The sequence below is a fragment of the Mustela lutreola genome, chromosome 4 (assembly GCF_030435805.1).
Source record: "Mustela lutreola isolate mMusLut2 chromosome 4, mMusLut2.pri, whole genome shotgun sequence".
In the NCBI taxonomy this organism is placed as follows: domain Eukaryota; kingdom Metazoa; phylum Chordata; class Mammalia; order Carnivora; family Mustelidae; genus Mustela; species Mustela lutreola.
Window position 1 is genome coordinate 152,495,396 of NC_081293.1, and position 23,262 is coordinate 152,518,657.

General features: G+C 43.9%; 1 long non-coding RNA gene across 1 annotated transcript; it reads right to left on the reverse strand.

The window, feature by feature from the left end:
* Window positions 1-1,589: 1,589 nt before the first annotated feature.
* On the reverse strand, window positions 1,590-15,827 carry LOC131830410 (uncharacterized). The gene is made up of 4 exons (XR_009353143.1): window positions 15,691-15,827; window positions 9,896-10,036; window positions 9,537-9,652; window positions 1,590-2,020 (listed from the first exon to the last, which is right to left on the reverse strand). It is a non-coding gene; the product is annotated as an uncharacterized LOC131830410 (long non-coding RNA).
* Window positions 15,828-23,262: the final 7,435 nt, after the last annotated feature.

Consider the following 23,262-nt stretch of genomic DNA (forward strand, 5'->3'; position numbering starts at 1 on the left):
GAACGTTGGGGGGCGCCTGGGTGGCTCAGTGGGTTAAGCCTCTGCCTTCAGCTCAGGTCATGATCTCAGGGTTCTGGGATCGAGTCCCACATCGGGCTCTCTGCTCGGCGGGGAGCCTGCTTCCTCCTCTCTCTCTGCCTCCCTCTCTGCCTACTTGTGATCTCTGTCAAATAAATAAATAAAATCTTTAAAAAAAAAAAAAAAAAAAAGGCGGTGAACGTGAAATCAAATCCTCTGTTCAGGGTGGGAAGGTCCCTGGGGGCGAGAGTGCGCCCCCTGTCTTCCACCTGCGGGATCTGCACACGTATCCTCTAGAGTTTTCATTTACAAGCAGGGAAGGGACACGCTTTAAAAAACAGGAACACTGGGGCACCTGGGTGGCTCAGTGGGTTAAGCTGCTGCCTTCAGCTCAGGTCATGATCTTGGGGTCCCGGGATCGAGTCCTGCATTGGGCTTTCTGCTCAGCAGAGAGCCTGCTTCCTCCTCTCTCTCTCTCTGCCTGTTTGTGATCTTTGTCTGTCAAATAAATAAATAAAATCTTTAAAAAAAAGAAATTTTTTTCAAAAAAAAAAAAAACAAACCAGGAACACTGACCTGAGAAGAGGCTCCATTGCGACTGAGTCATTAGTCTTTGTGATTCTGGAGAGACTGAGGAACTTCAAAGGGCAGGTTTAAAGAAGGAGAGGTGATAAAACTCGGTTGGGAGCAACTTCCTTCTGCGGAAGGGGTTTCACCTGAAATCTTGCGAGCGGACAAGGTCTCCTTCCTGCCCGGCGGCTCCGCGCCCCGAGGGCCATTCGCAGGACGGAAGGGACATTCCAGAACGTTCTTCATGGGCCCTGACACGTGGGCTGCTCCTGCCCTCGCTCGGCTCGTGGCTCCCCGCCACCCGAAGGGAGGAGCGCGGGCTCTGTGCCCCCCATTTCCAGCAGCACCAGCAGTCCTTGCCCGCGCGCTCCTTCTGCGTCTCGCGACAGGCAGACCCAGGGAGGCGGGGCGGTGGGACCGCGAGACTCTCACGGTGCGGGGGTCCCGGGCTTCCACCCTGCGGTCCTGTCCGACCTCAACATTCGTTACTCCACAAAGACTTAAGCAGCAAAAGACAGCAGCCTCTGTAAATAAAGATGAAATGCTTCCACGAAGGGATCCACAAAACGTGGTAGACCCCACCCAACGGAACACTATTCACCCATAAAAAGGAACGGACGGCTGACACATGCGACATCATGGATGGACCTGGAGAACATGGATGCTCGGAGAAAGAAGCTGATCGCTTAAGGCCACATTTTCTCTGACTCCTTTCATGGGAAATGTCCAGAATAGGCAAATCTGTGAGAGACAGAAGGTAGCCTGGGGCCAGGGAGCCGGGAAGATGGGGAGATGGGGAGTGATAGTTAAAGAATGTGGGGTTTCCTTTTGAGGGGATGAAAGTATTCTAAAATCGTGGGGGGTCGTTTGCACTTCTCTGGGAATATGCTAAAAAGCATGGAATTGCATACTTTAAATGGGTGAATTGTTTGGCACACAAACTGTATCTCAGTAAAACTTTTATTTTTTTTAAATCAAAATGAAACAAAGGCAATACCTAATGCACACGTGCCCCAAACTGTCCCACGTCAATCATATATCCCTTATTGTTTGAAGATTAAGGATTAGTACATGAAATCAACTTTTAGTGCATTGCATTACACATTTTTAAACAACAAAATAAAGACAATGGAATTATCCTAAAATATCAGGTTACAAGCACAGAGTAAAAGCAAAGTTTCATCTCGTAAATCTGTAATCTTCACTGGGTGAGTATGCATGGGGTCACAATGTGCTATTTCAAAGACTTGTGACATGTTTTATGGAGACTCCTCAGGTAACCTACTTGCTCCACACTTCCGATCACAGCGATTGTGTTGCACAACCCTCAACAGTTCAAGGTTTGCCTCTTGACTCACCCATATCCAGATTCAGAGCTTTCATCCGACATTCCTTGCATTGCCTCCAGAAGTGTGACACTTGACATATGCGTCTGTGAAACAACAAGCCAGATTTTGCCGTCAGAATTAATGACAGCAATGTTTTAGTCTCCCACACAGCCTCTCTGTCCGTCTCTCTCCCAGCATGCCAGGGAGGTTGCCCTCCTCTATATGAAATTCAGGCTCGCTGATCACATGGGGTTCCACACCTCAGAACTGAGCAAATCCTAGCCTCAAAACCAGGTTGCTCCTAGGAAGTCCCTGCTTTCTATTCATCCTTTCATTTACTGAGTCACTAAATGTCTCTTGAGTGCTGGCTGTGGCCAGGAATATGGGATATACAATCGTGAACAAAATAGGCATGGTCATCACCCTCCCAAAGCCCTCAGCCTTATTGGATGTCAGAGTCTAGTTGTCAGAAGAGAGATATGGTCTCAAGTTCTTCTTTGACCTGACTATCAGTTGCTGTGGGACCTTTGACAAACAACTCCACTCTACCACTCTGAGCTTTGTTTGCTCAGAAGCTGGATTTTCTTGGCCCACTGAGAATCACAGGATTTTAGAGCTGGAAAGTTCCTTAAGGAACAACTCCCCCATTTCACATGAGTGAACAGGGCCCCAGAGGGGACACCCTTGCCTACGGACACATGACCAGCCAGAAGCATGTCTTCCAGCACCCACCAACCCCCACTACCACCCCATAGTGAAGTTGAATGTGGCCTATTCTTGGTGAAGGACAGAGAGGCTTTCGAAGGAAGCACCTTACATCCTGGACTTTCAGAGAAACAGAAGTGCAAAATGTTCAAGCTGCCTCTAACGCCCAAGAGCCAAAGCCGTATCTGTATCTGACAGGAGGGTTTTCAACAACCTGCCAGCCTGAGAATGAGAGCAGCAGGGGCCCCAGTTACGGGAACATTCCCCTCCAACCACCTAATAAATCCCCTTTTTCCTTTTGAAGTTTAAGTACTCCCTCGTTTAGTGCTCTTCTGATACCCAGGACCCCCTTTGGAAACAGTGGCCATGTTCCCAGGGCCTGGGCACTTAGCTTGTTTGGGTGGCTGGTTGTTTGGGTGATGGGCGGGTGATTTTTTCCCTCCCTCTAGCCTCTTAAAAATCCAGCCTGCATGCTAGGAGCTCTTGGTCTAGCTTCCCCAGACCCCAGCAGTTTCCCTAGAAGTCTGTCCCATTAAACATGAAATCCACAGAACACACACAAAGCTACTTTTTCTCTCCCCTAATAAATCAGGCAAATTACCTCCTTTGTTTTTAAGACCATTTCAAGTTCACTTTTACCATTCTTAGTTAAGATATTATTTATGTTGTAATTTAATCAAGATTTAATCCACTTTTCAGCACACAGTCATATCACAATAGCCCTGAATTTTTCGCTTCTATTACTAAAGTTGAGGAGAATGGTAGTTTTCCTCAGACACGACAGTGATCATTTCCAGATTGTGTATGTCTCTCTAGCATTTTAACCCACCTGAGTTTATAAGGGCCACCAAAATAAATCACAGTTTGGTCTGTAAAGGATTGAACTGAGTTAATATATGCCGAAAGAGATCTATGTTTATCTCCACTTTCTAGAAATGTAAGAGTCTTTGGCAAGTATGTTTATATACAGCAGAAACCATGTGAATCTCCTGGTAAATGTTTGCCTTCACACTACTGAAGTATATTGTACACCAGATGGTTTGGTCAAAACAAAATTATGCGTACACGCGCACTCAACCACCTACACACACACACATACACATACACACACATGTTTGAACACCATGCCTCCCCATTTTTTTGAAATTTTTTTCTCCTTTCATGCATGAGAAAGAATGTAGAAATACTTGGAATAATGACCAATATGTTCTGTGTTTACTGCTGCTTTCCCTCACTGGAGATTAACTCATAAAACTTTACTCCAAATTAAACAAACTCAGGCTCTCCTTACAGCCAGTCAAAAGCTACCACTTACACCAAAGGAAATTTTGACTTCCATCTCTGGGAAGTTAAATGGCCACAACTATGGAAAGATAACAGGGTCTCTTTTTCTCCCCATGTTCTGCTAATCCTCAGAGGTGACAAAGTGCTCTTCTGGACGTTGGCACCCACAGCACTTCATCTGGAATAAGAATGGAAGCTACGAGAATCACAGATAGACTCTATTTTAAAACATGAACATTTTGCCTACTGTCTTAAAAAATTATCTGATTGCTCCAGGGGCACCTGGGTGGTTCAGTGGGTTAGGCCTCTGCCTTTAGCTCAGATCATGATCTCAGGGCCCTGGGATCGAGCCCTGCATAGGGCTCTCTGCTCGGCAGGGAGCCTGCTTCCTCCTCTCTCTCTGCCTGCTGCTCTGCCTACTTGTGATCTCTCTCTCCATCAAATAAATAAATAAAATCTTTTTAAAATATCATGATTGCTCCAATAACACTTATTATTCAGAGACTTCAGAGAGTCAAAAATTTTCCCAGCAGGTGGGCAAGAAATCACCTTTGACAGCAGCATAGATATTCCAAAGAAAATCATGTCTAGATTTAGGAACTCTCACCATCCCGTCTTTTTGGCCATGATTTCTCTGGGGATAATTAGGTGTTGTCTTTGAAGAACTCAAACGAGAGACTGTCTACAACCATCTAGTACTGTGCTTAAAGCATTGTAAATTCTCAGTGGAGGCAAATTCTATCGGAATCCCAGACTTGAAACTGTAATCCAATGACGCATGTCAAAAGACCTTGAGAAAGGAAACAAAAATCTCAAGGTCACGTCACTCCAGCCCCGACCTCAGCAGTCTATTTGTCTTCCTCTCCACAGCGCTTGAGTTTCATGGCCTCCAGCCCCCCAGACAACAACATTTTTACCTGGAAGAAGCTTAGAGAGGGTTTTAATTTTAGAGGGGCATTTATAAAGATCATTTGATGCAAGCCCCCTGCTTCCTACTCCTCAAGGTCTGCTTACTTTCAAACGTGCCCGCCTGGAGCCATGGGTGTGTTTTTGTGTGGTCCAGTTCCCGTTTTATGGATGGTTCCTGTACTCTGCGATCCCTGGAATACTTCAGTTACGAAAATTACCATGTGCTGGGTCCTTTCGGGTTGACAAGACTGCTTTCCTTTCTCTCTAAGCTGGGCCGTGTTTGTTTACATAGGAAATGTACTCTTTCTGAACATTCAGCCTGTTTCAACATCCACTTAGATAGCCCCATTAAAAATCGGAGGTTAAGAAAATTAAGAAGGGAGGCAAGAGAAGGACAAAGAAAATACATCCTTAGATGCTAACTGAGAATTTGGTTCGGAGCAAAATTAGAAAATCAGAGGGTGTTTTCTTTTCATGGATGAGACAATGCTCTACTTGTTCTCGGAGGCAAAGAGGACTACCCCACCTCAGATCACTGGTGACTTTGTGCAAAGTGATTTTCCTGTCTAAGCCCTGTGCTTTCTTATATGTTATCTTTTCAAAGGCAGATTAGATAAACCTGTGTCCCCAGACTATATCCTATTTGTTTGTATAGGAAATGCTAATATTTTCCTACATGTTTTGCTGGGTGTCAGTGGTAACTCAGGCTGGTAGTTAAGACAGGCCCCTTTCAGCTCTGGGAATTTCACTGGCTGTCTTCCAGGAGCCAGAAGGTTCATGGTGATTTTGAACAATGATCTCCACAGCTCTATGAATTATCTGTATTATTTAACAAGAGGGAAAGGAATTTAGGTTTACCTTTTCTATATGTAGTTAAAATATCTTTAAAAATATCTTTAAATGTGCCATTTCATGAGGGTTTCTCTTCTTAATTTCTCTTTTTACCTCCACTCCCATGTGACTTCTGCTTTCCACCCAGCCCACTGCCAAACCAACTTTCCAAACTCCCCACAACCTCTACTTAAAGACTCATGCTTGAGTAATTGTTCCCCCCAGGATCCGTTTCTACACTCTCATTGGTCTAAGGCGATGCCTGTCACAGCATAGCCCTGCCCCTTCCCAGAAGTCCCTGTTTGTGTTCAGTCCTCTGTAGTTGACAGGGAAGGAAGCAGGAATGGTAGCAGAAGCACATTCCTAAGACAACAGATTCTCCATGCGGACAGCTCTGTGCTAGGATACAACATCTGTGTCCTCCATAGCCACACTGGCCCATCCAACATATTTTCTGTAGTTTTCAGAGTGCAGATCTTTCACCTCCCTGGTTAAGTTCATTCCTAGACATTTTCCTAGACATTCCTAGACAATTTCTCCTTCTGCTACTTCGTTATTAGTGTGTAGAAACGCAACTGGTGTCTGTGTATTAATTTTGTACCCTGCAACTTTACTGAATTTATTTATCAGTTCTAGCAGTTTTTTCTCTGGAGTCTTCAGGGTTTTCTGTAGATAGTATCATGTCCTCTAGGACCAGTAAAAGTGTTACATCCAACATTTTTAAGAGTGAAGCTTCTCATTGGCATCCCGAACTCCATTTTTCAATACCTTCTTTTGGAGAAGTGCCACCTCCCTTCCGCCAATGAGAACTTACTTCTAGAGAATCTAGCATAAAGCATTTCTATCTTAATGTCAACTTATGTTTGCGTGTTCCCTCTCTCCAGGGAAGTCAGATTCTGAACCCCATGTCTAATTAAAGAATGAAGATTGGTTCCCTCTTGATCATGGGCCAGCCGTGTGCTCAGATGGCCGAGGTAAAATACTGGAGGCAATAAGACACATTCACTGTCACCAAGGCAAACACACCACATAAGTGGCTTGCTGCTCAGCCAGAACAACTGAGGCCTCTCCTAAAAACCTTACCATGTCTGCTTAAACCCAAAGCTTCAAACCTGAGAACCTTCCAGGCTAAATGGTAACATTTACCATTAATGGTACTTAATGGTACCTCTCCTCTCCTGCCACTTTTTATTCAAAACCAATATCCTGAGCTGTATACCTGGCAGATACACAAATGAGTAGCCTTTATGCCCACTATTAACTAAAGTGCAAAACAGCAGTGAGCAGAGTTGGGCTAACTGTGCCACTCTGGGGCCTAACCCTTAGTGCCCTTCCAAGACCAGGAAGAGCACCTAACAATTTTATATTTGTGATTCTATATTCTTTTTAAAGAGGGTCCCCAAATTAGATAAGCTTCAGGCCTCACAAGACCTAGACTCACCCTGTCATGGACTGAATTGTATTCCCCCAGAATTCATATGTGGAAGCTCCAAACCCCAGTGTGACTACATTTGGACAGAGGGCCTTTACAGAGGTAATCAATGTTAAGTGAGTCCTCAGAGTGGGGCCCTCATCCAATATGACTTATGTCCTTCTAAAAAAAGGAAGAGCCAGCAGGAATGTGCACAGACAGAGAAAAGGTCACTGGAGGACACAGCAAGAAGGTGGGTGTCTGCCAAGTCTAGGAAAGAGGCCTCAGAGAAACCCAACATGCCAATATCTTGATCTTGGACTTCTCGCTCCTAACCTGTGAGGACATAAATTTTTGTTGTTTAAGCCAGCCACGGTGTGGCAATCTAGTATGGCCACCCTAGAAGACAAACACCCGTGGAAGTTAGGAACCATTTTTTAGCTTTTAACTAGCAAAATCTATTAATAATAACATTCAGTGCCAACAGAAGTGTGGCAAAACAGGTAATCTTGTGAATAATCAAACATACATTGCTGACAGCGCATGATTCAACACAACTTTTGGAAAAGCAAGCTTGAAATAAATATTAAGTGACATAAAAATACTCATTCTCATTGACCTAGTAATTCCTCTTCTGGGAATCTATCCTAACCAAATAACTCAAAAGAGTTTTAGAAAATATATATACAAAGAGAAGTATTAAAGTATTATTTACAATACTTGCCCATAAATAGAAGATCCTCCTCCCCATAAATCACAAATGGTGTGGCCCTTGGACTTCTGCCAGACTTTTGCAGATTCCCAAATGTGATCATACACTGGATATGAAATTGTGGTAGTTCACTTGCAAACAATATTTTTTTCTATTCCAGTATGCATTGCCTCTTTCCAATATGATACTATTTCTCTGTCCATCAAAGGTAAAGTCTATTAATGGACTTTGATTTGGGATTGGCCATACGGCTTGCTTTCTCCTATGGAACATTATTAGCAAATAGGATGCAAGCACATTGAGAAATGACTGAGAAGTACTTGCATATAGATTTTGCTTTCTCTTTCCGCGCTTAAAATCATGGGACCACCAGCATTTGAATCTAGACAGATCATGTGCTGAAAAGGCCAAGCCCCTCACTCTGGCCAACACCCCGCCAACTCCAGATACGTGAGTAACTGAGTGACTCCTAGGTCCCCCAGCTCCAGCCAGCCACCCCAGGCCAGAATTCTCCCAGCATTTTCAGCCAACCTTAGCATCATGAGCTAAATAATAAAATGTTTGTTGTTTTAAGCATTTTCCTCAGTGGTTTGTTATGCAGCAAAAACGAATATAGTAATTTCCCATAAAACACATATGGGACAAACAGAAAATAGAAAAACTACATTAATACCCTCATATTGGGCAATCAGTTCACAGACTGACTGGCTAGCTTCTGGACTCTGATCTTATGATTCAAATTCCCCCAAAGGCTTTGATACTTTTGTAACTAATTGTTACATGCCTTGGGCCTTTGGAATTGCTTGCAAATGGCTGAAATCTTGAATGATGACTCTGCAAATGCCCATGGTCTAGTTTACTACAAAATTGGAAGTGATATAAATGCTCTGTGTTACTTGTTTTCCCTCAATTAAGTCATTTAAAATTATGGCTATGAAGACAGTATAGAAACGTGGGAAATGCTTTTGTGCAATATTAAATGAAAAGAATAAGATACAAATTTGTCCTTAAATTATGATGACCAATATGTAAAGAAAAAAAGATAAATAGTTATGCTGAGGGAAAAGACTATAAAGAATTATACCAAAATGCATTAGAGGCTGCTTAAAGGTATTATCTTAGGAGAAATTTTTTGTCTTTTCTATGTTTTCTATAAGATAATTCTATTACCTTCATAATTAAAAAAATAAATATACAATAATTTTTTAAAAATTGAAATCTGATTAGGGGTCGAACTCATCTGTTTGCTTTATAATTTTTAACCTTGCTAGCATATAAACTCTCTTGGCCGGTTTAAAATTGTAATATCCTAGAAGATGAAAATGACTATAGTTTTCTGATTTATTTGGATCTTATAATATTGTGCTGGAGTTTTGCATAAATCTGTTTAAACGCAATTTAAACTACCTTTGGAGACCAGGATGAGCCTAACCTCACTAAATTATAAATTGTTGAAACCTCCTGGCTGAGGCCCAGTTTGATTCAGATCTGAGCTGAGTGCAAAGGCAAAAATCATGTTGCCACCTTCTGAGGCCACAGCCGCTCTGAAAAAATGGCTCCCAACCCAGTTATCTAGGCTGGAATGGGTAGAACTTAGTTGTTCTCCAAAGAAAAAGCCTAAAGCTTCTGCTAACTAGTATGTATTTATACCCGCAGCCAGAAAAGACTTTTGAAAGAAAAGGTAATAAAATCAGATGGTCTAAGTGTGTTTCTGTGCCCTCCCCCCATTGGACAATCTCTTTACGGAGCAGCTCCTTTGAATTCAGACCTCTGCAAATTCCCGTTTTTTGAGCCAGTCTTCCCTCATCTCACATCCAATCATCTCTCAATGTGTCCAAATGAGTGAAAACGTGAACTTCGTTTCCAAGAAATGTTCTTGTGAAACTGAAACAGAAAAGACTCTGGTCAGTTTGTACTCCAGCCTCCCCCAGACGATCACTGTGGATTTCCCACATCACTCACTCAGTCAGCTAAACATAAATTCTTACTAGAACCATGTCAGTCCCCATTAATAAACATAGTTCCAACATACAAATTCAATCACATTATGAAATCTCATATGTCAAATGGCAAAACTGTAACACAGAAAGTTTATGTAATTAGAATATTAAACAACTGTCACTCAACTGTAATACTTTCAATCCCACAACAGCAAATGGTCCCATTAATATGGAAAGGAGCAAGACTCGGTCAGCGTTATTGCTTTATCCATCAGCCACCCATGGAGGGGTTCTAAGAGCTGAACTCGATTCCAGGAAAAGGTCTTCCCTGAGGAAAAAAAGAGAAGAGAGCTGAGCTTATAAAACTTTAAGCCAGAACTTTAACCATTTGCCTGCTGCCAGTTGCCCTTTTCTATTTGTTAGACGCCATACCTCCACCCAACTGAGTGTCGGGACTTCAAGGCTACAGAGGTGGACCGGAACCTTCCAGAAGAGGCTTCACGTGCACACTACTGCGCATAGCAACATTATTCCCAGTAGCCAAAAGACAGGCAATTCAAATGTCTATCAACGGATGGATGGATAAACGAAACATGGTGTATACATACAATGGAATATTATTTGGATGTAAAAATGAAGGGAATTCTAATGAATGTGACAACATGGATGAACCTGGAAGACATTATACTGAAAGAAACAGATACAATAGGACAAATAGCGTAGGGCTCCATTCCCAAGACAGGCCTAGAATAGGCAAATTCACTGACACAAAAGGTAGAATAGAGGTTGCCAGGGGCTGTGGGGAGGGGAGACAGATTTGTTTAATGGGCAGACTTGTTTGGGATGATGAAAAATTTCCATAAGTGAAGTGTGGGGACGGTTACACAACACTATGAATGTACTCAATGCTCTGAATTCTACATTTAAAATCATCAAAATGACACATTTCATGTTACATATTTTTACCACAATGAAAACCTTGGGGGGTAAAAAACCTTAGAAGACACATACTGGAGGTAAAAAGAAAGCACACCACTGACGCAGTATGGTACAGCCCATCGCCACCTTCTGCAACCCTTTTCTTATCTTTGCAAGCGTCATTAGCAGAATTTTGTTCAGGCCTCATGCAGTGTCTCTTCTGTGGCCCGTGAGAAGACTGACAGTAAATTGCCCAAGGCAAACACCAGGTTGGGTACGGGAATGAGGACACCTTCGTTCCCATCCTCTTTTAGCCCAATGACCTGTATCTCGTCACTCCAAGGCTATGAGACACTTACCTTATGCTACAAAAACAGAATATGTGTTCCTGATTTAAATGTTATGTCTCTGCTTTCCATAGAACCAAAGCCCACAGAGTGAAGATACGTCACCCACCATGAGCACATCACCTGCTCAGTCGGCAATTTTTCATCACTCAAAGCAATTTACTATTCGTATATGGGAGACCATGCTAACGGCTGCTAGTTAGTGAGTTGAATCGGAGAAAGATACCACTCATACAGAAAGAGACTTGAAACAATCAGACAGGGAGACTCTTAGTTTTCTTATCTGAAGAAGCACAAATGGTTCTTTAATAATGGATTATTTGAGGGGAAGGAAAAAACATGGTTGGGAGAGGGGATGGTTCCTAACAAGATCACTGATATCCACAAGGATAAGAAAGCATGAGAACTTAATTATTTTCCAAATCTGCTTTTTTTAGGATTTCAGGGCTGAAGAAGTATTAGCTAAAAAGGGGGTACAGGACTTATGACATGGGAAGGTTTTAAAGTCTGGCTCTCACTCATTGAAACATGAGTTTCAGAACTCTATATCCTCCACTTACCCGGACTTTCAAAGAAATGTCTTTGGAAGGTTAGTTCACACATCTCAAGATGGAGCCGAGCAGCATTTCCCAAAGTATTCTCTGGAGAATTTGAGATGTACCTCAAGGAAAGGGCCCTGTGGTCAATTAATTTGGGTCAATCTGTTTTTTAAAATCTCCCACTTAAGGATTTACTATGCACATGAGCATTTTAACATTCCCCTTCCCCATAAGAGTATAGTCCACTCCGCACTTTTGCTGTGTTTCCATGTGGAAGGCAATCAATTCCTGGCCTCATGGGGTGGGGGGGTGCTTGGCCATGTGTCTTGCCTTTGTCAGTGAATATGCTCGCATGTTATATACACCCTATCTAAGCAGAAGCTTCAAATGCGCTTGAATAATTTGGGTCAACCTCTTTGCTCCTGCCCTGTGCTATGAGGACACTGTGGCTCAAGTAAGGGACTGGTCCTTCAGTCGAGCAGAACTCACTAGGACCAAGCCAAGCCAGAGCTGACCTACAGATCTAGGGGCAGGAAGGATTGTCAGGAGAAAATCTCAGGTCTGAAGATAAGAGAAAGTCTCAGAAACAGCAAGTCCAACACTAACTACCCAAATACTAAACAGTGGTCAGGGACTTGGCAGTTCAGCGAATCTGTTACTAAGAAGGGACTTGAAAGTGAACAGGACAGCAATGGCAGCCTTGAAGAACCCCTGTCAGGGGGAAGAATCAGAAAAACAAGCAAGAAGCAGTGTTGCCTGGATATGCAACAGTGAAGACCAAAAAGGAAGCAAGAAACTTAAGATAAGAAACCTGTTGAAGCAAATAAAAAGGTAAGACTTTGTGGCCACTCCCCCTCCACCCTACCTCCATCATCATCAAAGTTATCTCCCTTAAAGATACTGAACTGAGGGGTTTGGGCAGCACATTTGGCTAAGTGTCTGCCTTCAGCTCAGGTCATGATCTTGGGGTCCTGGAATTGAGCCCCATGTCCAGCTCTCTGCTCAGCAGGGAGCCTGCTTCTCCCCCTGCCCCTCCTCTCTCCTGGTCTCTCTCACTATCTCTGTCTCTCTCAAATAAATAAATAAAACCTTTTTTAAAAATTAAAAAAATAAAGATACTGAACTTTATTATATTGACAGAAAATGGTGATTTCAGTGAGAAAACTCACTCACAAAATGCCTAGGAATAGAAAAAAAATCTAACCAATTGCATAGAACACTACTGTTAGAAGGAGATAAAAGTGTAAAAAGTATTTCAGCTAATAAAAACTATCCCCCAAAATCCAACCATGAAGCAGAAGACACCACTAACACAATATGACAAATTGAATTATTTTCAAATAAACATGTAAGTAAGTATATCCAAAAACTAAGAACAAAAACAGACAAGTAAAAAGAAGACACATAATGAGACTCATTTTACCAAAGAAAGAAATACAAATAAAAGACAAAACTGTTTCAGAAACTACAAGATGCCCAAGGCAGAACAAATTCAAATGGAAATTAAATGTGTTAATAGAATTGATCAAATGAATAGATAGGATGTACTATTGAGAGTCAAGTTTCTCTCTTGAGAAACTTACAAAAATGGAATAGGAAAAGCAAAGAAGAACCTATGGGATTGGATTGGATTTGGAAGTATCAATATCAACTCATGCTATCATTAATAACTTTTAAAACATTTTTAAATTCTAAAAGCTAATACACCCCCAGTTAACTGCCAGCATAGTGCCTGGTCTCGATTTCTAAATATCATCCCCAACTGAAAGGAACCAGGGCTTCTTGCAGAAGTAGCTGATTCCAGGGCTGAGGCAAGGAAGGTAAAGATGAATCTGTAATTTTGTGTTTTGCAAAAAGGAAGGAAGTACTCACACACACAAAAAAAGGATAAAGATGTGTCAAAAGAACAAAGGAACCGACATGAAAGGGGTCCTACTGGCCAAATCTGGGCCAATCAGAACATCAAAACAAACGGATGATCATCCATTTACTAAAACAAGAATGCAGGGGTAGTGGATTAAAAAAGAGAGAGAAGGAGAGGGGAAGTAGAAGGCAGAAGACTCAATGTGGAAGGGGCAGGGCGCACACTGCCCGGAAGCCTCCATTCCCATCTTTGCCCAGGCAACCTTGTCCAGGTCCCCGTCTGCACACCTATAAACAGTGGCCCTGGGGAACAGAAAGAAGCATCTTCCTGACCAGGAGTGTCTAAAGACATACTTCTCAAGAGAAATCATTACAGTCAGAGGAGCCCAGAAGATAGATGACTGACTGTACGAAAGGAGGGGAGAGAAGTGAAGTAAGGAACCAGAGGAACAGAAGGAGAGATGATGCTGAGACCCAGCAACAGGAACGCTGAGTCCCAAATCCACCATCAGCAGAGTAAAGAGCTGATAACAAAGCTACAAAAAAATGACTTTGCCATTCAAAGGGTCTGCAAGCCACAGAGCAAGAATCAGAATGGGAAAGTAGATGATACCTAACCTCGTCTCTGCAATCATCGCCCACACCAATCAGGGTCATGGAGCTCTTTTCTACTGCCCCTAGAGGCATCCTCAGAATCTTTCTCAACACATCAGCCCGCTGGCTGATTCAAGGCAAAGGACATCTTCTCCAAGTGTGTGAGAGCTGATGAAGCTGGGGGTAGAATGTGGACGACAACAGGAAGGGGAGCTCCCAGGACTGGGTCTCAGTTTGCCACCCATGTTGGCAATAGACCTAAATCAGGAACTTTCATACTAAGAGTACATAGTACATTTTAGAGAGCTTTTGACCCAAACAACTACTAGATTTTTAACAATTATAGCAATCTGGTGCCTTGATGGTTAATTCCTTCTCAACTATAAAGAAGAATTCTTTCTCTAAGCAATCCAGAAATTTGAATTTAACTATGGAATGCTAGAACGAGCATGCCTAACTTTTGCTAAATTTACATGTGACCCTGGAAACCTTTATAGTCATCCAAACCAAATGTGATTCAAAGGCTTGTGCTGAACTTTTATACCTCCATTTCAGAAATCGGCGATTTAGACTTTGAGGGTTCCAAGGGCCTTCTGATTCTCCCAGTTTTGCCATGTTCCTGAAATCACGGAAAGCTAGACTATTAGCTATAGACACTGATGTCTTAGGGAAATAGAACCACAGTAATGCCCAAGAGTTTGAAAGCTTCATAATAAGCCTAGATGGTGGCCTCAGTGTCTCGGGTCCAGCTCTCTAGGCTTCAAAGCACAATTAATTGCAAGGCTTCTCTAAGATTACAGAACCTTCTACTGAAGGCTCGGTTTGGTGATATCTTCCTTTCCTTTCCTTTCCTTTCCTTTCCTTTCCTTTCCTTTCCTTTCTTTCTTTTTAAAGATTTTACTTATTCCTTTGAGAAAGGTAGAGCACAGAGGGAGAGTAAGAGTGAGAAGCAGGCTCCCCACTGACCAGAGAGCCCAATGTGGGACTGGATCCCAGGACTCTGGGATCATGAGCTGAGCTGAAGGCAGACACTTAACCGACTGAGCCACCCAGGCACCCAGTTCAGTGATTTCATATGAAAACTGCCATCTGGCCATATACATTAGAGCAATCTCTTTAAAAGGCTAGATAGGAAAGATTTTTTAGCTCTGCAGGTCATACAGTCTGTCTCGGCCACTCAGCTCTGCTCTTGCAAAAGCCAAAGATCCATAAACATTATGTAAACAAATAGGTGTGGCTGCGCTCCAGTAAGACTTTATTTACAACAGGCACTGGTCTGGATTTGGCCACGCTCACAGTTTGCTGAGCCCTCACAACAGTTTGCTGAACATGAGTCTGGATGAGTTGTAAAGCAGTTTTTTGGACACAGGCTGCCAACTTCCACTCCCACCCCTGGGGCGAGACCTTTCTTTCCAGAGGTTCCTAACACACCCAAGTGCTCTTGGATACACACCGCCTCCTGATTTCTTGTTTCTAGAAAGATACTCTTTTTTTTTTTTTTTTTAAGATTTTATTTATTTACTTGACAGACAGAGATCACAAGTAGGCAGAGAGGCAGGCAGAGAGAGAAAGGAAGAAACAGGCCCCCTGCTGAGCAGAGAGCCCAGGACTCTGGGATCATGACCTGAGCCAAAGGCAGAGGCTTTAACCCACTGAGCCACCCATGCGCCCCTGATTTCTTGTTTCTGAAAGGTTATGGGGTTAGTTAAGAGTTAGCTTACCAGCAACCTCTCAGCTCAAGCAGAACTTGGAGGCTCCAGTGGAAAGGCTGCCAATGCACAATTAAATGTCATCACTGGAGAAGCATTGTTGCACCCTGAACTTGAGTTTGCTGCAAGAGTCCATATTTGCCTTTTCATTCTTCGCCCTGCATTAAGACGGCTTTGGGCCTGTAGCACGGGCCATATTTAAATTGTCAAGAGATGTCAACAAGTTGTGAGGGATAGCCTCACACTGGCAGCAATTACGAGAGGGCAGTGATCAATGGGGGTCTTTTGTTAGCATTGCGAGATCACCACTGACTCAGGAAGTAAGCGTCCCGGTGGTTTAGGCGAAAGCTGAAATGGACAAGCCGGTTCACCCTGGCTGCTCACAAGCCACAAACCTACACTTACTCCATTAATTATTCCTGCCTGAGAGACCTGTTATTACCGTCCAGTGCCTGCAGTCTCCTGAGAAGAGGGGGTGGCCAGACTCACAGAGGCTCTATTTACAGTGCGAGGAAATGCATCCTTCTTGCTTTCTGGGAAAGGGTGATTGCCTTATTCTGCTGTGATTTCTTCTGTAAACAGATAAAGGCCCGGTGATTGCCGTTTTTAAATTCAGGACTTTGAAACCCTGGTTCTGTTTTCAACTCGAAATTATATTTCTCTGGCACGATGACCTGGTGAATTATTCCAGTGTGGAAGAGAAGCTCTCTATCATCCATAATGCCCGTGTCGTCGACTTGCTCCTTGTCTTTGCATTTTTCATTTTTACACTTTCTTGCCTTAAGTTCACATGGCTTGAACAAAAGAATCTAAAGTTGGGGGTTGAAAGAAAGGCACATTCGGGTCATCACTAAACCTAATGTCCATAAAGAAAATAAGTTCCGAGAATTACTCTTTAAAGGAACATAAAGTCAGAACCCCGTTCCCCCTTTATGTCGCCTTTTCTGGATCTGCCCACAGTATTCACCTAGTTAAATGCCACCTACTCCAAGAAGCCTTGCCCGACTAAAATTCAGAAACAATCTCTCTTGCTTTTGACCTTCCATGGGAATCCTTCTGCACCTTTGCAACACACCACCTTCCTGCTTCCATATGCATAAGCCTCATCCTCACAACCTTGTCTACACCCTGGAAAGCAGGACCCAGGTCCCATCCATCTTTACAGTCTCCACAGCACCCAGAACTCTGCTTTCAGTGAAGCCGGGGCTGGACAAGTGCGTCATGAATGAACAAAGTGACGCTGGTCTCTAGACTCTGGGACTCAGGGAACCAACAGAAGCACAGATATTTCGCATTATAAGTCACAATATTATTGCATAGGGATTCCCTTCTAATTAAGATCCGAAGAGCACAAAAGACTTCACTTCCTTACAAGTAACAAAAATTCGGACAAAATCCACGTCACCTTTCTACAGAGCTGATGAAGAGCTGTGGAAATGAGAAACCGAATGGTGAACCGAATTCCAGAAAGGAACAGTGTTGTTGCAAATAGGAAAAGAGAATGCCATTTGCCAAATGACCCCAAATTAGCATTTTGCTCGTGTACAGTGGGATGTCACATCAGAACAAGGGTGGGCCCTCCTGTCAACTGGAAGACTCCAAGAAGACAACATGAATTGACTAAACTGAGACCCCTCTGGTCTCCTCCTCGGGAACGCCACCAGAGACCTCTCTACACACTGGGTCAGTTTCTCACCCCCTGGAACATCCTTCTCGGAGAATTCCCGCCAAATTCCATAGGAAGGGAAGCTGGCGTGCTGCCTCGAGATGAGAAGAGATAATGATGAATGAGGCCAGTTTTCAGGGAGGCTTTCATTGAGGAGGTTTGCCTCTGAGCACTGACACTTCCTCCCCGATCGCTGAGCAGCACTATTCCACTGGGGCCCCAAGAAATGGAAAGAACATCCAGCCAGAGGAATGTTTCCCATTTAGAAATTGGCTTTGTGGAGAGGTAATTATGTCCTAAGGTAAATTTTAAATATAAGAAAGGACAGCCATTTCCATACACGAAATTACGCCATTTAACTTTATAACCGTATCTTTCCTCAAGCAGTTAAGTTAATTTTTAGATGAAGGGCTTGACTGTCTCTTTTTACTACATGTAATTTGGTATTCTGTAACTTTCACAGCTATTGGTCTTCATTTCTATGTGAAAAATCACGGAGATGATCAGGAGTGTAGTTTCATCTCATCTCAGCCGTGGCTAAGGGGCTGCAGATTTATGACAGGAGAGAGACACTTTCTCCCCCACAGAGTTTGTGGTAACTGGATTCCTGGGGCCACTGCATTGAAGGAAGTCCCCTTTGTGATGTTTTACTTGGCGCATGGGTTTGCATGACCTGAACAGAGAGTAAGTATTTCTGACTCTGTACATACATAAAAATATGCCCTCCTCTGGCTCAGCTTGCAAACCTGTAAAGTGGAAAAGGCCACATTTCCTTATGTCATAAGAAAAGCTGCAGTGTAGGGTTGGCACTTTTATTTTGTAATTTTGAAATTAAATGCTAAAAAGTTATCGTTGTTATAATAATAGCTGAGACCCCAGAAGAACAAGAAGGAGAACAGGATTTGTATATGTGCAGAAAAGAGGACTGTGCCCCCTGGACTTCTTTCGGGAAAGAAAAAAAATGGGAAGAGTAAGGGAAAAAAATTGTTTTTAATTAATAGTAGGTGGAAGAAAAACAGGAGTGACATAAAAACTTTTTTGAGTCCTCCTGCTTCCCGGGGACTGACCCCGGATGGGTCAGCCTCGCAAATCACATGCCCTCCTCTCCTGTTTCTGACAAACAGACTTAGACTCGGTAAGAGATTTATTCTCTGGTAGTCATATCAGGGACAGTGGCTCTTGCCCTGTTTGGCCCAAAGTTCCCTCTGCAAATCAGTAAAAATTTATGGCTTTTTATACCCACTTAAAATTCACACAAGCACATCATAATAACAATAGTTATAATAACGGCATCTAATATTCAGAGAACACTTTGGGGCAAGGTACTGTGTTAAGTGCTTGGCGTGCATTTTTTTTTCTTTATTTTATTTATTTATTTCAGAGAGAGAGCACGAGAGAGGAAAAGGTCAGAGGGAGAAGCAGACTCCCCATGGAGCTGGGAACCCAAGGCGGGACTCGATCCCAGGACTCCGGGATCATGACCTGAGCCAAAGGCAGTCTCGAAACCAACTGAGCCACCCAGGCACCCTGGCGTGCATTTTCTTTTTAACCCTCACACTAAGAGGATGAGGCTGGAATTATTTTCCCCCATTCTACAGATGCCTAAAAGAGCTTGGAGAGGCTGCATAACTTAGCCCCCCTGTATAAACATTGACTTACAATTGCAGGGATTCCCAGACCTTGCTAAGCCCTCCTCCCACCATGGGCCACTGGGCATCCACCCCGGGTTAGAAAACTGACCTTCACAGACAGAACAGGTGCACACAAGGGCTCTTCAGCATTCTAAAACATCCAAAAACAACACAGACACGTGTGTACCTTCAAGCATATGTATATCGGTCTCTCGATGTACATATGGGTAGAGCACCATGTCTAGAATCAGCCATTTTTATTTTTGATGTAGCTTTCAGAAGTTGACAGATGAACTATCTCGTCACTATCCAGCTCTGTTACCTGATAAGATACCACTATCCAGTGTTTACAACCCTCGACACACACACACACTCCTCAAACAAAAACTGCACTCCAGCAACCTCGAGCTTCTACACTGACCCTGGGGAGGTGTCAGATAGAGCGCTACCAAACAACAGACAGATTCACAGCTCCTCGGCCGACACTGATAATGAATAAAATATTACCCTGGGCCTTGAAACCCCTCTCAGACCCATTACTGCTGACCCTCTCTGTCATCAGGCTGCTCTTCGAGCTGGTGTTTAATCATAGGCGTGCAGTGACATCAGAGGTCTGGCGCTGGGCTTTCGAGCGGGTTCTCGGGGGAGAAGGGTGGTGGTTGGGAACGAGGAATCCTGGGAGCAGATGTCCCAAGGGCCGGCGTCTTTCAGAGGTCGTCGTCCACGTGAGCAGGGAGTTCCCAAGAGACTCCCCTGCCGGCCCTAGGCCGCTTGCCCACACAGGCTTGCTCAGACCCCTTCGGCCTCTCATCGATCCTACAAAGAGAGGTTCAACATGAAGGAGCCGGCATCATCCTCAGGCTTTCAGGGCATCTGCTCCATAGCAAAGCAGCTTCCATGTACTGCCCCTGGGGCGGGCAGGAGCCTTGGAAGTCCAGGTGATAAGCCTGTTATCAGAAGCTTTCAGATAGTACCCAGTCCCAAGTCCCCAATCCCCAGTCACTGCAGGCTTCAGTGACGAGCTGCCTGCAGTGCTAAAATGGTGAGTTTTCCAGCTAAGGCAGAGCAGAGCTCTGTGTCCTTACAGGTGTGCTGATCCCCTACCAATTTTCATGGCCCAACACCCAGCCAAGAGAAAGAAGCGAAGGCAAAGAGAACTATTAGAAAATACCAAAGAGACACAGCATCACAGAGTCTCTAAACTACAGTGAATGAGGGGCGCCTGGGTGGCTCAGTCGTTGAGTGTCTGCCTTCATGACCCTGGGTCATGATCCCAGGGTCCTGGGATCAAGCCCTGAATCGGGCTCCCTGCTCAGCAGGAAGCCTACTTTCCCTCTCCCACTCCCCCTGCTAGTGTTCCCTCTCTCGCTGGGTCTCTCTCTTTGTCAAATAAATAAATTTGAAAAATCTTTAAAAAAAAAAAAAAAACTACAGTGAATGAAAGGTATTTGGGGTCCGCCATTCCAGCCAGCAGGGAAAACAGAATAGCTGCAGAAAGCCGAGATCCTTTTCCAAAACCCCAGCCTGGAGTTATTTACCACTCTCCGACTTCCCAAACAAATCAGTTGTTGATTTGTTTATTCGTTACAGACCCAGACACACATGGCTGCTGGAAGCCATCGGATGGTGGTGAAGGCAAAGGCGGAATTCAAAACCAAATCGATCTAAAGAGCACAACGCACTGCAGAAAGGCTCAGGACCCAGGCACACCTTCCAATCGTGTTATTCTATGCTATTCATACCACTTCCCTTATTTATGTAAAACAATTTTTGTTTTCTTTTCCAGAAAGAATGCTGCCAATCGCCAGAGGCAGACATGTTTATCAAGCTGTGCATCTTGAAGTCTGACATAAAATCTGTGGCCTTTGGTACAGCTGAAAAACACTCTGTCAACACCACGGAGAGTGCAAGCCCGTGGCGCTGGCCTCGACCCAAGGCGGGCAGGGGAATGGACAAAAACTTGACACGGGGCCAAAAATTACAAGATGAGGGAAAGTCAAACTTAAGGCGAACAAACCTTTTCCATCGAGTCTGTTTAATATCTGGTGTATGCATCCAAACCACAAATCGGTCAGTCCTTAGGTGAAAAGACGAGGTTTTTTTCTCCCCTTTGCAAAGCTATTTCGCTTAAGCTCCTATGAATACATCAATTATATTAGCTCTGAAAGTGTCTGTCAGTGCAATGTTAAAAGGTCCACTATTTTACGGACTGCCCACTTTCGAAACAAAATACCCTTCAGACTCCCTGCCCTGAATTGCTTGGGCCAACGAGAGCTCCAGATGGAGGAGGAAAGTAGCAACTCGGCTGGATTGGGAAAGAGAAGAGCCACTGGTTTGAAGTAAACCTGTATGAATATTTGCCAGTTTAATAAAATCCCCCCAGCACTTGCGTGCTTGCAGAATCGGCGACAAGTCAGGAGAAATGCTTTTGTGGCAGAAGGTGTGAAGCCAAAGAGAAGGGTGTCAAAGAACCCCCACCCACTGCAGCCCAACGGTGCTTGGAAGTTTGGGAACCCCTCATGGGCAAGAGAACAGATGCACTACAGGAACACTCTGTCCTGGGGTTTTCCCTACAGGGAAGGTCTCTGGGTTCCCAGATGAGAAGTCGGTCACATCCTGGCACCAGACTGAAGCAGGATTGTGTCAAGAGAAGCAGACCATGGTTGGAGACGGCCCCCAGGCCTTTGCATATAGAGAGGAAAAAGTAATCATGGCAGTCCATAATGGTGCCATTTCTAGTAGACTTTATTATTACCTGGTGATCGTCAGTCAACTGCAGTCACCCTTGGCTAAACTTCCAGGAGTGGAGTAACCTCAAAGCTGTCGTTGTCGGGGCGCCTGGGTGGCTCAGTGGGTTAAGCCGCTGCCTTCGGCTCAGGTCATGATCTCAGAGTCCTGGGATCGAGTCCCGCATCGGGCTCTCTGCTCAGCAGGGAGCCTGCTTCCCTCTCTCTCTCTCTGGCTGCCTCTCCGTCTACTTGTGTGATTTCTCTCTGTCAAATTAATAAATAAAATCTTTAAAAAAAAAAAAATAAAAAAAAAAAAAAAAAAAAAAAAAAGCTGTCGTTGTCATATATCATGGGTGCTTTCCAGAGCCCCGCTACTCCAGCCTCTTCCCGTCACATCTGTCCCCAATCTCCACCACTCTCTGTTGCTTACCTTGGCTAGCCCGCCTGAAATGGGAGAGCTTGAATCCTTCACGCTATGTGCATAGCCCAACATTCCACAAGATTTATGTCACAAAAGCCTGCGTGAAAGACAAATGGTGGGAAAGAGAGCCAAAAGGGAAGCAAAAAGAAATCCAACTATGATTCCACTCAAGGTAGCCGAGTACCTGTGCCCCAGGGGACTGTGGTCTCTTAGGGGGCATGGATTCAACGAGACAGAAAGAAAATGTTCTATGAGTATCTTCATAACGTTCTTGTTGTCATAACATTCTAAATCTCTTCGGAAAAACTGACTTTTCACCCTTCTGTCACAGTCCAAATGTGTCAAATTTGGGTGGGTGAGTGGGCCCGAGAAGGACGATTCTTTTCTAAGGGATTCACATCCCTTCCCTAAAAGAATAAGCATGGTGGGGGCACCTGGGTGGCGCTGCCAGTTAAGCAACCGACTTGGGCTCTTGAGGGTCATGAGTTTGAGCCCCACATCAGGCTTCATGCTCAGTGGGGAGTCTGGGTGAGATTCTCTGCCCCTCCCCCATGCACTCTCACTCTAAAATAAATAAATACATCTTTAAAAAAAAATAAGCATGGGGGTAGAAGGCATGCTGGTTGTCTATGGTGAGACAGCCATGGAAGGCATGCACTCCCACATAAGGGATAAGGACGGCCACCCTGTGGGGTGACTTTTCCCTGAAGTGGTCTGTTTGTCCTGGTCACACCATAATGAACGCACCGCAGGCTTTACTCTACCAAAAGTCACCAGCTTTAGTAAACTATGGCCCACCCATCCTGGCGCTAAAAATTATTCTTATGAAGAGCTTTTAACAACATGTGGAGATGCCTCTGATATAACAGTAAATGGATAAAAGCAAGCTAGATAAGTACATTTTCGGTATGATCACAGCTAGGGAAACGATCTGCATATAAGGACAGCAATATCCCAAAATGTGAATGGCAGTTATCGATAGCTGGTGAGATTACAGATGAGTTTTATTATTCTCCTATACTTCATGTTGTCTAGATATTCTATAACAGATAGGGATTTATTTCATAATTAAAAATAAACATTTTGAAATAGAATAAAATCTCTGAAAGGCAACACCCACTTCTTTGAAACAGTGGA